The sequence below is a fragment of the Cloeon dipterum genome, chromosome 4 (genome assembly GCF_949628265.1).
Source record: "Cloeon dipterum chromosome 4, ieCloDipt1.1, whole genome shotgun sequence".
NCBI classification, from domain to species: domain Eukaryota; kingdom Metazoa; phylum Arthropoda; class Insecta; order Ephemeroptera; family Baetidae; genus Cloeon; species Cloeon dipterum.
In genome coordinates, this window is record NC_088789.1 from 1,679,057 (window position 1) to 1,697,544 (window position 18,488).

At 40.1% G+C, this 18,488-nt stretch overlaps 1 protein-coding gene across 1 annotated transcript in view; it reads right to left on the reverse strand.

The window, feature by feature from the left end:
• fj (four-jointed) overlaps window positions 1-18,488 on the reverse strand; it is a 45,851-nt gene that overhangs the window by 20,381 nt on the left and 6,982 nt on the right. The window lies entirely within an intron of this gene.

Genomic DNA, 18,488 nt, shown 5'->3' on the forward strand with positions numbered 1-18,488 from the left:
GAACCCTGAACGTGCTCATCTGCATGCACACTCCGAGGTTTCTCGCGTGTTTACAAATTGTGTCAATCAAACTCTGATTTGGAGTTTTAGCACTTCATCGTTAGTTTCGCAATTTGGTCTCTCATTGCAATTGTTAAATCATCAACACCTGGTATTTTATTTTTTAAATTTAATTTTTAACGATTGTTTGGCAAATTATCACTTTTCTTGCATTTTTTAATTTTAAAAAAATTTGTTTAACATTCAAAGCAACCTATTTTGTCTGCAAAAATTGATGATTAACATTATAAATAATCAGTTTCACACCTGTTGGAAATTGTTATAAAAAATATAAATATTATTTGAAAATTTTCATAATTTTAGAGAAACGGTTTGTCATCGCCTTCCTTTTTAGAATAATTCTTTCATCCCTTTCCTAAAAAATAAATAGAATGTGGAAGATAAAATATAAAAAAATTGTTGCTTAATTTGAAGAAGAATTTTATGATGCAACCGGATTTAACTAAAAATGTTATTCCATGGTTTCTCAAGTTAGCAACAAAATTAGCATTTTACCGGAGAAATCCACTGCGTTGCAATAAAATGTTTCTTTTTTGCGGGGTTTTCTTCAATTTTGGGCACTTTTCCATTTTTTTAAGTTTAGAAATTCTCATGATGGATGGAAAAATAAGAATTTTTGCCATATCGGTATAAAAAAAGACCTAAAATTTTAAAAATCAATTTATTTTTCCTAATTTTTTACTTTTTGGCGGAAAATGTGACCTTGTTGGGGTTAAATTCGGAAAAACCCACAACTGGTCGTTTTTCCAACTGGTTTTTTGCTAAAAAATATCGCTTTCAAATAAATATCTTTAAAGATTTGTTCTAAAATTTTAAAAATAAATCACCACAAATTTGCAATTCATAAATTTAGCACTTAAAAATGAGCAAATTTAATATATGATGAACGAGTCACGTGTCAGACAGACCAAAATTTTGGCCTGTCTCATTTAAATGCCTATCACTAATAATTCCGCAGTGCTTTCGGCACCTTGCCGATATTTTCTCTCTCTCTCTCTCCGCGTACTTATTTGTATTTTGGTCTCTCTCAAAAGATAATTACGTGTGCGCGTAGCTCGGCCAGGGCGTGTCCTCTTTATGTGTTCTTTCATGAAATATCCGAAAGCCAAACGCCAGACGGCAAAATGGCTCTCGATCTAATCAATCAAAAATTATCCTGCGGTCGCATTATACTCATAAATTTGCGAATTCCCCGCGCGGCCGGAGCACTATAAGAATGCAGATAAAAAATCCGCTCAAAGCGTGTGTGTGTGTGTGTGTGTGTGTGTGTGTGTGTGTGTGTATTTACGCACATGGTGTGCACATCCATAATAACTCATCCGCGCGCACCGGCAATAACATTATAATGGCGGAAATTTGGCCGCAGCAGCGAGTGTGGCGGGTTGATTCGCGTTATAAATGTCTCGTGTGCCGAGAGAGTGAGAGAGAGAAAGAGAAGGAATATATTTTAGGAGGCATATTAAGGGGGGCCATCACGCAGCCAGCGCGACTCACTTTATAGATTTATTGGCCCACGTGTGACAGATTTATAGCCCTGTATGACGAACCTTTACATAATCATAATAATTATCTGTACATTATTTATACCAAGCGGCAACGGCGAGGAAACACAGCTCTCGTCTTTGAGACTTTTTCAGACGCGCCTCTCTTTAACAGTTTAATTCACTATTTTCTCGAAATTTTTATTGGCCACTCGGCGATAAGGATCGCCCCCTTCGAGTACCGCTTATTATCGTTTTCGCCAAAACACACGTGGCTCGCAACCAGAAGAATTATTAGTTCCATGCACATACGACCAGCTGAATCATTTCTCTAGTTTTATCCTTAAGAGCTGGAAAATTTAGACAGTTGGTTATTTTTTCTGAGCTTCCAAATCATCTAACACCATCTTAATTGGCTTAAAATCTGTAGATAAATGCATGATTTTGTTTCGCTAGTAAAATTTTCGCCAGTTTTAATTTTGAAGGAAATTTTTCATTCAAAGAGAATAGAAATGACACTTTCGTTGTCACCGTTTTCAGTGGGTTTGCTGGGTCCCAATCCAGACGTCCTTTAAACCCTCCCCCTAACACTAAAATCCCAAATATAACTGAAAAATGTTAAATATTAAATTTTAAATTATTTCTTATACTTTTTTGCAATCTTCGTTTTGGGGCATTTTTCTTTGGCATTTTTCACTTTTTATTGATAGTAACCGTTGATGGGTTGATTGAGGGAAAAATTGGAATAAATTTTTACTCGAGTTCCTCTCAGTAAAGGATAAATGATCCAGCACAAACAATGTCTATTTCAAATCGTGAGTTTTTTTCTATTTGTTCTTTTCGTGCTTTTGGAGCATCCTTGCTCGTCAAGAAAATGACAATTATGGGCAAAAACATCGGGAAATGCAAACTTGTGTCAAAAATTGTTAAATTGGGCTAATTATGTCTCAAAATACCCGTCTAAAACCATTTAAATCGCCTTAGAAACTGTCTACTATCGTCTATGTTTGCACCTAACAACAGTCTTAAAATATTTAATCGACTATTTCCCGAAAAAAACCCGTAAATATCTTGGATTTATTAAAATTCATCATTTGATTAGGCTCATACAAGCGATTGGAATCACCATTAATTGTTTTGTGTAGGTTTTTTTAATGTAAGAAAGGTCGTGTGCGGATTCCTTCAAAACAAATACAAAACCCCGGAGAAAAATTGGCAGAGATTAAGAAAATGAATAATATTATTTAAAAAAAATTGGCCATCCTGCTGCTGTCGGTCAAAATAAAAGAAAAATTCCCTCAACGCAACGCGCGTGCTGTTTAGCATCAGAATATTTTTCTATATATTATGTTTTTGTTCAGATCGCATAATCATTCAGGGTCAGAGAAAATGCTGGAACCGAACAGGAGCTATACAGTAGGGATTAATTTCAATTTTATTGCGTTAGACCCGGCTGAATGGGCATAAACATTATGTTTTAATAATTCATTAGGTTGCCGGAATCAGGCGGTTTTCGGGCCAGACATGCGAACAAAACGTGCAACGCAATACGCAGTTTTTAGAAATTCGGCACATTCAATGTGTTGCGTGTGTGACTTCTGCTTTTGAATTTTGGAATAAATCACAAATTACTTCACCTTCCTGGAATCGATGTTTATTGTCACGTGATTATCACCTGAAAATGATCCAGTTTTATGGACCGAGGATGTTGTGTAACAAAATTCTTTTTGTATATTTTAATAGGTTTGCGATCTGTGTTGGTTCCCGCGTGTCAGAAATGAATATGGCGTCGAAATAACGGAGGCCAATCAGGAGACAGTCCAGAAGCTTCGAAAAAGAGGCGTGCCGACCTAATAATTTCCTTCCCGCGTATTTTGTTAAATTTCCATTGGCCTGATGTGCCATCTAATGGTCCATTCGAAGATTACTGGGCTAATCAGCTTTTAGTAGAGAAATAACAACAAAAATATTCATTGTGCTGAAGGCACTTTCATGATCAATTTTCCGAGCCAATTTCATTTTCCCGCCGTGCTCTTCCAGACGCCATATCTGCGCGTCGCCTTAATCCGGACCCCGGTGTATTTTAATAGGTTTTAATCAGACGGAAAGATCAAGCCGTTATTTAATCGTATTGGCAAATTCACCCTGCAGCCCTTCCCCTCGATAATTTTGTCGTAATTGGCCGCATCAGCCTATTGTGTTGTGCGAAATCACCTGCTGCTACACAGGAGGAAAATGCAGGCAGGCATTCGGGCACATGTGTGCAGAGGGCACCAGATCCGATGGCCGCGCGCATAATTTTATGCCTGTCTCGAGCATTAAAAATCGCTGCCTCTTACAATTAATCGCCGTGAGCCAATTTCTTTGCAAGCCACACGAGCGTAAGTTGCTTGTTTTTCCTGTAGAGCACAACCAACACACAAAACATCGGGAAAAAAGCCGCGAGAGAGACGCGCATACATATATTTTTAAAATAATATGCTTGGTACACAAGAAATAGTTCTCTCTACTCTGCTCTCAGTGTGTGTGTGTGTGTGTATGAAATATCAAGCTGGCATCTTCCAAAAAAGCCTTTTAAACGTCGCGTACGTATAAAAAAATATGATTATACACAAGAAAGAGAGAAAGAGAGCCCAAGAAGCAGCCATAACAGCCGAACTAGCTAGGAGAGCGAGATGCTGCTTTGATGAAAAAATTTTTATAACCGGTTCTCTTTCTCTCTCTCTCTCACTCCGCAGCATCAGGCAAAGGGTTCTGTATGTGTGTGCGATGATCAAAAGATAAAATAACTTGGCTTATGATGATCATGTACGTACCTGCAATTTACAAAAAATATTACACACTCGCGCAACAATTTCGCAACGCCACCGCCGCGCATTTTGCATTTCGCATAAAATTTTTTGGCAGGCGCGCAAAATTTCCGTTCCGATGCCGATTCTGGTGTGGGTGCCGGGCGATCATTTTATTGCTCCTGCGCTGCGAGCTCTTATTCATGGGCGGAATTTAATTTGGCTATTATTGCACGCTCATGTTGCAGCGCACCGCAGAATTATACACACGTATATATAAAAAGGCGATTCGGTTTGATGACCGAAACGAGCAGCGTTTTGCATCTTTTTTACTAGCAACCAGCTTTTCTCGAATTCAATAACGCGCTCTTTTGTCCGACCAGACCCTTTTCCCTCTCCGCAAATAAGCTCCAAAATCCGCGAACGGAAGCTGCGTGTCGGTAATGAAACAAAAAGTTGACAGCCTAGACACGAGCGTTGTGATCTATGAGGCAGCACAGCTTTTATTCAAAGCCACGGCGCTGGAAAATGCGTCTCGCCATCAGGTTTTTCGTTCTGCTAGCCTCATTATCTGAATTCGCAACTTGGCTGTCAATACGCCTTCCTTCCTGCATAGTACGCATTAAAGACCGTCTTTGACGAAGTTTCTGAGCACAAAAACCGATTCTGGAGGGTCAAATTAGGCAAAGGGGATATTTTTCAGGCCAAAAAGTGCTGCGCGACGTGAGAACTTTTGTTTCCCGCCAAAACTAATTGAATGCGAGAAGTGCGCATGCGTCAGAGCTGGTTTGAGCACTTGCAGAGAGACCGCCTGTAGGAATGACTTCTACGTCTTATTCAGCCGGCTCTGACGCATGCGCAGTTCTCGCATTCATATTGTTTTGGTGGGCAAAGAGTTCGCTGGACTTTTTGGTCGGAAAAAATATCCACTTTCCTTAATTCGACCCTCAAGAATAGATTGGTGGGCTCAGAAACTTCGTTAAAGACGGTCTTTTACGCTAAATATTATAGACCTCTATATACTATTTAAAACATTACTCCTTTTTTAAGTGCTGTACTTTAATTTAAAAAAATGAGCATGACTAAAAGTGATTATGTCGGCACGTTTGTGTCCTGTTGATTGGTTAATTTCCAGCAAGGAATACTTTCATGTTATGGTATAATGGGATTAATGGACATTGTAATAATTTTGTAACGAAAAATGGAGGAAATCATGCCATAAAATGTCATTTAGAAGAGCAATTCCTGTTTTGTACCATACGATAATATTTATAAATAATTAAATTGTAAAAAAATTCATAAAAAAATATTTAAAATAATACGGTTTGAGTTTAAATTAAAAATAATTAAATATTTGAATTAAACTAAAAAAACTATTAAAATAATTGTAGTATTTAAAATAAATGTAGTAAAATTAAAACTGGGTAATAACACTGTACAAACTGTTATTTAAACTTTAAATTGGTATTTCTTGCAATTATTAATTGGAATAACGTTTATCAAGCTATAAAATCTCCCTATTTCATTTACCGACATAATTTCCCCTTTGATTTCATTTTAATAGTTTGTTGAGTTTAAGTTTCCCTTCTGAACGGCTCTCAGCACAAACATATCTAACAATGTACTGTCATAGAGGCCCTACTAATTTTCTAAATACAAAAAAAATCAGTCCACTTTGACGCGGTGCGGTGAAATGAGCAGCGGCGGCAGTCGACAGGAGGAATTGTATCGACTGCTCTCCACCCAAGAATCAAGGCCTCCTCGCAGCGCTTTTTGTGTTGCGGAGAGGCGGGCGGGCGGGCTGGCGAGCAGGCAGCGAAAGAGTTAACACGGCACGGCTGGATGTGTGCGAGTGAGTGCCATTATTATTTAGGATTTGAAGGAGCGCAGCTAGAGTGTGCTGCGCTGGCTCGAATTCCTCTCCTCCGCGCCTCCGAGGGGCAACGAGCGAGAGCGCGAGTGCATCGCGCTGCCGATTTTTGCACCAACAATGGCAGTGAAAATTTCGAATTTCGCACGGCTGCGAGTCGAAAGGCGCGCGAGACGTAATGGGATTTTGTGGTGGAAGAGAAGAAGTCGGATAGACAGCAGGGTGCCGCGCCGCGCCGCGCGCCACTATGGTCGGCGCGGCGCGAACACTTTTCTCTCACTCAGTTCCAGATAGCTGGCTGCCTGAAATGCAGGTGATCCTCACACTCCACTCGTCTGTCTTTCTGTCTGTGCTGCCTTTTGATGGATGCGTCCTTCTTTTTGTGCGCCGACAGAACAGGGTCACTCTTTTTCCCGCCCTGATCCACGCTAATCACCGCGAATTTGCCGCATCGGACGCATTTTATGTGCGGTTTCCGAACACGAGACCTTCGAGCCAGTTGACAGCTGCAAATGCAAACATCAAATAATTGAACAATCTGCCACTAATGGAAATGGAATTTTTTTTTGAGAGGCTGAAAATATAAGGGAAGCGTCCTTTGAACGGTTGGAACAGGAGCCTATAATTAGGGTTAGCCCCCTAATTGTCTCCCTGCATTTTTTTCTTTTGTCCAAGATTAAAAATCAGGCAGCAAAATTGCAAATATTATATTCCCTGCAAATTGACGACGTCCGCGATAGTTGATATGGACGTTATCTTTGAATTTGATTGCTGAACCCAACTGTCGGCCAGAGGTTTTGAGAAGTGGGTGAAATAAACACAGGCATAAAGGTAAATTCATGAAAAAACACAATAAACTGGTCACTTGGGGTCTAAATGTCCTTCACTAAATGTGTTTTAACTGACAGAAGATTGATACTGCAATATCCTAATAACTTTATCAATGCAAACACACACTGATGACGGTGTTCAGGCTAATTAAATGAATTAAATTTAGTATATACCAAATAGATTGGCTCTGCAAAATTCTGCAAACTGCTCGTTGTCAATGCATAAATTTATCTCGTAGGATTTTAAATTAGTTGAATCCAAAATTGACCTAAGTAGCAGAGTGTGACCAAATTTTGTTAGAAAAGTGGCTGCAAAATTAGCATGCTTTTCAAATGGTGCGGACTGTCTCCTTACTTGAAATCCTATTTTATTTCACAACAAAAAGTTTCCCTTAAAACGTTTGAGGACAGATCTCGACTAGAGGAATCGAAATCTGGCAAAAAAGTGTGGTTAAGCGCTGGAAATTTTGGAGAAAATGTGAAAAAATTGAATTTGCAAATTGTAGACCGAATTGTTTATTGCATTCAATTCTCAATTGTCGCCGTGTATCCATCCACTTTTATTCTTAACAAATTAAAAAATGTTCATTATCCGCATGTATTGAAATGTTTGATCAACATTAATGGAAATGAAGACGTCCAAACTATCATCGATGGAGGTCCTCTTTGGTGAACCATTTATTAGAATAATACCCAACCTACTGTGCCACTGACTCGATTGCGTCCTCATCTAGCCTTTATTTAATATGGAATAAAATAAAAAAATCAACCCTGTCGAGGCGGTGGCGGAGCAGTGAGCGCTGTTCAGGAATTTCCTTTCGATCGCGCGCATTGTGTGCGTTTCAACGGCGGCGGCGGCGGCGGCGTCGCTGTATTTATTTTTTAATATTATATGCAGCTGAGGGCCATCAAATTACGCATCACTTTCTTTCAAAGTGTAACTAATAATATCGCGGCAGCCAAAGAGTGTGGTCCCAGCAGCCTTTAAGCTATTTATCAGGCGCCCCGCAGGGGGTCCGGCCCCATCGCAGACTCACTTCTTCTCTTTTCGACCTCAATCGCGCATCGCGGGGCAGGTGTGAAGATTATTGAAGTGCCGGCTCTGCTCTACTCGGTTGGACAGCGCTCGCTCGGTAGTTTCGCTCCGGTAGCCACACACTAGTCTCTTTTCCTCAAAACAAAAGCAGCGCAGGCGAAAACGAAATAAATAAATAAAAACACCGGGTGTGAGACATGAACACACGAATCCTCCATTGCAACGATTTTTTTCTTCGCGTTTTTTACGGTGTGGTACTGTTTGTACAGCGGAGATCAATTTAAACTTCTCTGATAATATATCATTGCTCTCGTTAAATTGATTTACAAATTATTTAATTGTTGGATGCAATAAGCAATAATTGATCGATAGACAATTTGATGGTAGAATTCAAATTCTTTAAATTTTCTCCACAATTTGCAGCGCTTGGCCACATTTTCATGGCAGATTCGATTCCTCTCGTCGAGATCTGTCCTGAAATCTTTTTAGGGATACTCTTTGTTGTGAAATAAAATAGGATTTCAAGTAAAGAGACATTCCTTACCAAACTTTTCTCAAAAATAAATTAATAAATAAATCACTGGGGTCTGGGTTGCGATCTGTGTTGGTTCCCGCGTGTCAGAAGTGAATATGGCGTCGAATTAATGGAGGCCAATCAGGAGACAGTCCAGCAGCCAATCAGAAGCGTCGAAAAAGAGGCGTGCCGACCAAATAATATGATTCCCGCGTATTTTGTTACATTTCCATTAGCCCTGATGTGCCATCTAACGGTCGATCCGCCAATTACCGGGCTAATCAGGTCTTAGTAAAGAAATAACAACAAAAACATTCATTGTGCTGAAGGTATTTTCATGATAAATTTTATTTTACGTTTGTAACTTTCCCGCCGCACTCTACCAGACGCCATACCTGCGCGTCGCGTGAATTTGGCCCCCGGTGGAAAAATCTTGAAACAAAATTGCCAGAAAATATCCACCTTTGAATTAAATTTTTAGAAAGGCAGAGATTTATAGTGAGCTCCTCGGATTTCATTGGTTGAATGTGGTTGCTCGCCATCGTGCTTTGCCCGGAGTTTTTTTTGCGAGTGCTATTAACGGCACCAGGTGGTAATTGCGCGGAGCACACTGACAATCCCGCGCGGCGCCATATTATACGCAAACACCGGCACTTGCATTGACCAAAATTACCCCAAATTCCGGCTAACAGTAAAGAGGAGCGCAGATGTGTGCTTTTCTCAGCGGCGGCTATTATATTCTCTCGGCGCGGCGTCATGCAAAATTTCAGGCCGAGCGCCAATTTATCAATATAATTGCTCGGGGGCCCTATGAGCTTGTACAAGGCTGGGCTTACATTTCTTATCTGCGCGCGGGCCGGTGACGTAGGCATTAAGAGCTCTCTGCTGCTGCCTTTGCAGATAAGATCGATTGTTAGAAGGGCTTAAAGCTCGCCCAACACCGTGCAGCAACAAGACGAGGAAAACCAGCCTCTTCTCCGCTGCTCCTCTCGCTGCCAGCGAGTGTATGTGTGTGTGTGTGTGTTGCTGCAGCCCGAAAAGATTATCACACACAGCCAAATGCTTTTTAACTACCTTTAATCCTCCTTTTTATGCTGTGTTTCGCTCGCTTTTTTTCTCTCTTTCTCGTGCCCGCGTTTAAACGAGATTCGACGAACGAACGAGAGCGAGCCGGAGAACATTTCGAATTTCGCTCAGAGGGTTCTGTGAAAATCGCACACATTGTATTGAATTACCTCTCTTTCTCTCTCAGCTCGCTGACGACCTCGTCTTGAGCTGAAAATCCCTTTGTGACGGACTGAGTGAAACAATGTTTACCGTGGTCACGGTAATAAGATTCGAGGAATACAAAAAAATCAACTCAAAAAGGGAGACTGTCCTTGAAAGCAAAAAATTTAGTGCTTTTAAATTCTCGAAATAAAAGTGACGTCATTTTTACAAGCATTGTTTGTTTATGGTATTTTATAGCTTAATAATTAAAGAATAATGCGTTATTTTATACTTGATAGAAACAAACAATACAAGCATTATAGTGACATCACTGACAAAGCATTGCTAATGAGGTTTAATGGTTGTCATTGAGCTTTTATTGCATTAGTTAACGAGAGATGAAATATATTTCTGTCCAACGCACGACTTTTCAAACATTATGGAGGTTTTAAAGGGGATTGATACAGCAAAATCCTGGAAAACGCCTGTTGCCAATGCATGAGAATTCAGTTGAAGCCAAAATTGACTTGCTGCAATGATTAGACACGTGAATTCTGCTCCTTTCAATCCTATCCAATCCAGCTCGCACATCTCTTTGTCTTGAATGGCAATCGAATTCGACGCGACAGGAAAATTGAAAACATTTTATCAGATGGAATTCGCGATTAAATTAGAAATATAAATTATGTTTCACTTTAAATTTAATTGAAGTACATCTGTGAGGATACATGATATAGGACACGAAGTTATACAAGTATGCTGAACTAAGGATTTGAGCAAATATTTAAAGACAAATTAAAATATTATGTGACAATATCTTCTTAAATAAAATGGGTACATTTAAATCGTAATTACAACAAAAATATCCGTTAAAAATAATTGAATTGTTTAAAAAAATTAAATTGGTGTATTATGTTTTTTAAACTAAAATTAAATTTAAAACATTAATAAATTATTAAAAATGTGCTCAAGCTACATTTATAATGCTGAATGAATGCATTGTTGGAGATTTAAAATAAATACATTTCCCCACAAAAACCCTTTAACATGGTGAAGAATATTGTGCTATTTTGCACCCTCTTAAAGCGCATTGATGCTAGAAAATCCTCCGAAATACTTGTTGCCAATGCATGAACTGTTCCCTTGGAATTCAGTTGAAGCCAAAATTGATTAATTAACGCATTGATCAATATTTCAGCACAGAATATGTTATACTGAATACAGTATGAGAATGCTCGACTATTAATTGGAAATTAAATGCAAAGTAGCTGATGATATCCTTCTCATTTCGCTCTTAAACGAAAACTCAAATAATACAATTAACTAACGACAAGGTAAATTCCAACAAGTGGTGCGTACCGATTGATCTTAAATGCAGTTGAGCTGCATGCAAAATTTATGAAGCTCCGATTTATTATGAAATATTGTAAAAAAAATTATTTTACAAGTAAAAATCAATTTTAATAAATGTTAAATATAAAAATATATTTTAATATAACATATAAAAGCCTTATGAAATAATCATTTTTACTGTAAATTTTTTTAAATAGAATTTAAATTGCAAAATCATACAAAATGTCCGTTGCCAATGCATTAATTTACTGTGTAGAATTAAGTCAAAGACAACATTAAATTAAATAGCAGCGTAAGTTTTTGAGAGAGTGGCTACATAGTTTTCATGCTTTTCAAATGGTTAGGACTTTCTCTTTACTTGAAATCCTATTTCATTTCCCAACAATGAGTTTCCCTAAACACGCTGTTGGACTAATCTCGTCGAGAGGAATCGAAATCTGCCAAGAAAATGTGCTCTAGTGCTGGAAATTTTTGGAGAAAATTTCAATTTTTCCACTTAAATATCAATTTTTGTAATTCCTAATGTGAGAACCCAAGTCCCCTTCAAATTTGAATTAAATAATCCAGCGCTTTTTATATGCAAGTCATTTAAAAATGGAGCGACAGGCGGTGCTCGTCTGACAAATCAACCCTATGTTTGGCATATTAGTTTTTCGAGACGCACCATGCTTCGGTTGTAATTATCGCTTCTCGGCAGCCGCCTGTGTTTGCTTTGCGCAGGCATAAATTATGTGAAATGCAGCCACGGAGACAGGAAGAATCATTTATTACGCGCAGCAACAGGTGTTGGTCGGTCGCCGCCTCGTTTCAATTCCCGCACTTGCTAGCAGCTTGTTCTCCCCGCCACGATCAACACGACAACAGAGGGCCGCCGGGGGTGGTTTGGCGGAGGGTATGCAACCTGCTTGCTGGAATAACTGGACGGGTTGCATACATTTTGATTGTTGGATGCAATGAACTATTTTTTTCTGTAATTTAAGAGTTAAAAAATCGAATTTTTCAAATTTTCTCCGAAATTTCCTGCACTTGACCACATTTTCTTGGCAGATTTCGATTCCTTACGTCGAGATCTGCCCAACTGCGTGTTTAGGGAAACTCTTTGTTGGGAAATAAAATAGGATTTCAAGAAAGGAGACAGTCTTCACCAAAATTTACAGTCAATTTTGGCTTCAATTGAATCCTCAGGGATGAGTTCATGCAATGGTAACAAGCATTTTCCACGATTTAGCAGTATCAATCCTCTTTAAATTTGGTTGACTGTTCATTTAATTAATTAGTGATTGATATTTATCTACCGTTTCTCCACAGCTAACGGTTAGATAAAGAAAAAAAAGAATTTTCAATTGTGATTCGTCAGTCTCGTAAATTTACACCGCATTTTTGACAATGATTTCCGAGATAATGAGACAGCCAAAATTGTACCGCCAATTTAAAGAGTGGCGAAAATAGCATCGATATGCGGATTAGTTAAACCTTCACGTGAAAATGCCCTTCGTGGCGAAAACAAGTCTGGTTTGTCTGGCGCGGAGCAGGAAAAGGCTCTTGTCCGCGCTTGATTTCGCCTGATCGACACCTTTCCATAAAATCATGCAAATGCTAACGCGGCCCGAGGGCGAAATGCAATAAACGCCCGGCTCGGCGCTGGTTGCTTACATGCGAAATTCGCCAGGCCCTTTTAACCGCACATAATCACATGCCCGCGAGTGTTTATAATACATAAAAGCGGCAGCAAAGTGCATAACACGCTTCTCTTTACACGATGCACTCGCTGCCTGGCTGGCTGGTTGGCTGGCCGGGCTCACGGGGAGGTTAAAAGTACAGATTGATCTCTGCTCGGCTGCAATTGGAATTTATTGTGTGCACTATCTCGCCACATCTCCGGGGCCGGTCGGCCGGCCGGCCGGTTGGCCGCGGCAGGGCGAATGCTTTATTGTGCTTTGCATGCGAGCGAGCAAGTTTGAATCAATACATAAATTTACACAAGTGCATGTATTGTGGCGTGCCTCACTCACTCACTCACTCTCGCAGCTTGCTTTTATTTTATGCATTTGCAGTGCACACCATACTTTTCCGTGTGCAATACACGCCGCGCGCCGTGAAAGAGCTCTCTCTCTCGCGCGCGCAGCAAAGAGAGATGTAAAAACGGCCCTTATCTGCGTGTCAGATTGGTCAGTGCGAATTCCGAGAATGCTTCGTGCTAGCTCGCCGCGGAATGGTGAGCTTTGCCCAGACTCCCACCCGCAACCCCCCAGGCCTCTCTGCACTGCGATTTAAAAGGTTCTTTCCTCCTTTCGACCTTTTTAAGCCGCGTTTTGATTTAAAATTGGGGGAAAAGCTCTTTGAAGCGATGAAGGAATTTTATTTTAAGCAAATAAAATTGGAAATTTTTGTCAGGGCTGTCTCTTTACTACGATTGTCTCCTTAACTTGAAATCCTATTTTATTTCCCAACAAAGAGTCTTCCTAAAAGGTTTGATACGCTGTTGGACAGATCTCTGCCAAAAAAATGTGGTCGAGCGCTGCAAATTTTGGAGAAAATTGGCATAAATTGAATTTTTACTGTAGCAGGGTCGCTTTTTTGATTAGAGTAAATTTTTTATCGATTCAAACAATTTTCAACTGTCGCCCTGTATTAATCCACCGCTTTAATAAGTTTTTACACGATCAAAATCTTTGTCAACGAGCTTTCCAAGCTTGGTGCGGTCAGTATCGCAACTTAGAAATAAAAAAAAGCTGACGCAGGCTGAAATCTTGATTGCCTTAAACTGTCGTGAATACGCATGCAACGACATTAGCGCGTCACATCGGATTAAGTGCGGCTGCAGGTTACAAAACGCACGCTCTAATACCAAAATGGACAGCTTCTCGCTTTTACTCGCGCCGGATAAATCATTCATTTGAATTTCAATGGCGTATGTTGCTTGTGTTGAGAGCGAGAAATTAATTTCGCTCACGTTTTATTGCCGTTTAATTGTTGATGTATGGAAACTGAGTTAGCGTCGAGGCTAATTCAATGAGACGCGTGAAGCCATATTCGGAGCAAGAGATCTCTCCGCGAGTAACAAATAAAGCTGGCACACAATTTGTCTAAACAAACACAGACACGCACTCCGTGTCTAAAGCGGAATGCAATGCGCGCTTTTCGAAAAGCGACTTTTTACGTAGAAAACGCGCACACAGAGAGATTTATTCTGCGTCTCAGCCAGGCACGATCGAACAAATCGAGCCGCATTTGGCTTTTTGTCGAGGGAGTTGCGGATGCATTGAGCAACTGGAACGAGTTTTACAACAACTTGCTCATTATTTCACTCATTGTTCGTAACGCACACTCGGCAAATTGCAGATCAATAGTTCAAGCAATTATCAATCGATGTACGAATTATTGAGAGCTACATTCAATTTATTTTACTACTATAGGAATACGGAAATTTATGCCCAAGGTTTACAATTTTACGCGAGATCTGTTTTCTAAAATTAGAGGCTGCTGTAAAATTTAAATTAGAATTCAAGATTGAACTGAACAAGCTTGCGGGAAATTAGACTTTGGTGTAGTCCTAGATTTTTCATTTTTCTAGAGGGCTAGAACAATGTCTTTATTTTTTCCCTTGGCAATTTTGCTATCTCAGATCAGGATTTATTAATATATTATCTGCAACATCGATTACTCCACATTTTCTTGTTGATTAATTTAAGAGTTAAACGTCTCACTTAAATTTATATAAATTATTTTTGCATAGCTAAAATAAGCAGTTATAACTTTATTTGAAAAATAAATTTAAAACTTAATATATTAAAACGAGTTTTTATTACATATACTATATTATACAAGAAAAAAAGAAATTTAGTATTTTTTAGTTTAGAAGTTTTTTAATATTTAATTGCAGGTTCTATTTACAAAACTAATTAAAGCTAGTCTATAAAATTTGACTTATTAAAATGAAACATATTTTTGCCTCATATTGGATTAAAAATAATTTAATTTCCAGAGTTCAGACAATCCTTTTAAGCGTCAGAAGGGAAACAACACGATTGCAAAGAGCCATTTGTCATGCAGCTATTCCATTTTGAGCGAAACGTGAACACACCCTTGCAGCTGCAAATTAGGAGGAGCACGGCCGCGCTCATTACAATGAGCATTAAAAAAAAGGAGTGCGCAAATTATGCGAATAATTAAACGGCTGCCAATGGGCGATTGTCGCTGAAGATGACTAATGACAAAGCGGTAGCGGCGGATTAATTCGCTGCTTTACCGAAACGCCGCCACACTCCTTCTGACTCAGCAACGAGAAATTCTCGAGAAACGCTCCTTTTTGCCCTTTTTGCAGCACGCTGGACGCTGCGCGACGGACTCTTGATTGAATTTTGCACCGCGACAAATGTGGCCGATTGGAAAAATTCTTGCTTGGCTCTTTTAAAAATGATTAATTATAAATTGAATTAATTTCATATCAAAATCTCTGCCTTTAAAGCAGTGACTCACTTGGAATTCGTTTCATTCACCAACAAAATCAGATCTCCGTCGTTGCCGATGAAATTGCAAAATATCTCTTAGTGGAAATCGCTGGCTAAATTATTCGGTAATGTTTTGATGAAGATTTTTAAATGCTGGAGACGCGCGGTTAACAAATTTCAATTTTCCGTCCGCGGCGTCCAACCGGCTGGAAGATTTTATTGAGAGATTATTGAGGCTGGGCGCGTTTTGAGCGGCGAAGCGAGCGTTATGGGCCGAAAGTTAGCTGGGAATTCGATGCCCGCAGACATGGCGCGGCCTCTCTCAGTCTCATTCCCGTCGTTTTTATTACGCCGATGATGATGAAGAGAAAAAAAACGTCGACGCACCAGCCGAGCTGCTATAGCTAGCTCTCCGGCTCTTTTCGTGTGTAATATCAAAAGACGAGTAGAGGGGGTCGTGGGTGTTTAATGCAGAGCAATAATGGTCGGAGGAGCAGCCGAGCGAGTGAGCCAGCCTTGATTACATTATGCGCCGATGATGATACGGCAACAAACATTTTATCAGGGCACCGCCGCTGCCGCCGCCGCAGCCGCAACTCTCTCGCCTAGCTATTATTATTATTATTTTAGAAGATATTTTGCCGTCCGCGTCGCTGACAAGCGAATCAAACAAAATCCGCGCCGTGTGGGAAATTCGGCCGGTCGTAAAAATATATTGGCATTTCGTGATTCGCCCGTCAGTTTATTATTTTTTAATTTGCTGCTTCATTTCCACGAGAAATGACTCCGCGCGGCGTCTTCCGATAGCGATCGCGGCGTTTGTGCTCCGAATAATTAATTAGACGCCGAATCGGCTGCTCGTAAAGAATCCTAAGTGACGGCCAAATCGGCCCCTGCGCTGCACGTACTCCTCGCGCAATAATTTTCAGGCGATTTGAACGGCTGCAAGAAAAATTCGTCAGGGTTTGAAAGAAAAAAGAATGAAACTCTTTAGTCGATATGAAAAAAAAATTTATTTCTCGATTCCTCAGAGCCAGATTGACAATTTTTAAATTATTTTCATATATCGTATTAAATTTTTATTGCAACATTTCTTATGTTTGGCAACGGTTTAGGCTTATTTTTCAATGAAAATAAAATTAAATGGTAAACTTTCAAAAATAAAAATTATTTATAACGTGTTTATTTATTTATTATTATTTTTTGAAATTAAACGGGTGCATTACGATGACTACGGTCTGTTTGATCGGTTTTACATTAGCTTTGTTGCCTTGTGCTTCGAAAAATGCAAGTAAATGCCTGTAAAAATTAATTTCCTGCTTGTTTTTCGATCCAAATTATCTTTAATTGCGTCGTTTCACTGAATGTTCTTACCTTGAGGAGTGGTAAAAGAATCCATGTGAAAAACGGACTGACACAATCACAGTAATCAAGATAAGCGCCGTTTTAGCTTTTGCCGGCCAAATTACACTGCTCATTCAGATTGCAATGATTTTCACAACTGTCGATTCGATTGCCGAGCTGCAGCAGCCAGCAGAAATCAGGCCAGTCCGGCAAAAAAGCGCTTCCAGTTGTAACTGATTTTCATTTGAGCAAGGTTAGCCCCTCACTTTTCCTGCATGCATGCATAATCGAGTGTGCGTATATAACGAAAAGTGGGTTGGCGTTGCTGTGCGTTTCATTTTTTGCCGCATGAAAACAAAACAACTCGGCAAAACCGAGGCATGAATACACAAATATGAAAATTAGGAGGTTCTCCCGAGCTGGTCAGGCAATAAAAGCAGAGTAAAAACGAATCTGTTTTGTAGATCGCATGCAATTCTCCGAAATGCAGACACATTTCCCACAAGGGAAGATCGTTCGCGGCCCTTTTATGGTGCACGCGGGCATAATGTGGGTCAATAATTATCAATTTTCCCAGAGCGGCCGGTCGGGAGAGAGAAAAAACTGATTATCATGCACAAGTAGAGAAGATGTTGATTTTGGGTTCCGTATGCATTCCAGAGTGCATCTCATCGCCTGGCAGGCAGGAAAGTCGGATACTTTTACACACAGCAAGCAGACTCTCGTCTATGTAGAGCATCAAGCGAGTGAGTGTGTGTTGGAGGCAACACTTTTATTATAAAAAGTAGGCCCTTGAATTAAAAAGCAGGGGGCGGTCGGTGGGACCGACTGCCCGCAGCAAAAGCCGCGTTCGCCGCCGCGTCTGCAACTAGATCTCACGGTGGGTGAACGGCTGCTTCCAGGGAAAATGCTTTACAGCTGTTTCCGAACTCTACCGGCGTCCAATAAAATCCCAATTAAATATCAAACACCGATAGGGTCAACGGTATTTCGTCCTGCACGTGGCGGAAAAAAGTCTCTTCGGGCCCGAGAGTGTTACTTTGTATACGAAGGAATGGCGTCTAATTTGCAGAATTTTTGACGCGTCGTCCTCCAAATACACGCGCGCGGCCAAAATAAACCACTCATTTAAGGTGAATTAAGCGAGAGACTCTCTGTGCTGTGCAGCTAACTGCTGAAAAAAAAATATAACTGCTGCGCGCCGCGCTCTGCTGGGCATACTTTCGGTGATGGCTGCGCTGATGTATTGCGAATTCCTCGAGCAATGAGTTAAGTGCTGTGCGTTGTTTTTAAATGCATTACCAGCCCGAAGTATTCGGTTGTGCGCGCATAGCCTTGCTCATAATATATTATTTCAAGCGGTGGCGGCTTCTAAAATCCAGCCGCCGCGCGCGATTGTGTGTACCGTGCGGTTCCGCGCAAGACCCCAACTCGCAATTAACTCGAAACAATTTCAATAATATCAGAAAGAGCTTTTCCGATTCATCAAATGGTTTTCGAATTATTTGAAAGCAAGAAATGTTTCTCAAGCCTTTTAGCAAACAATGCAAA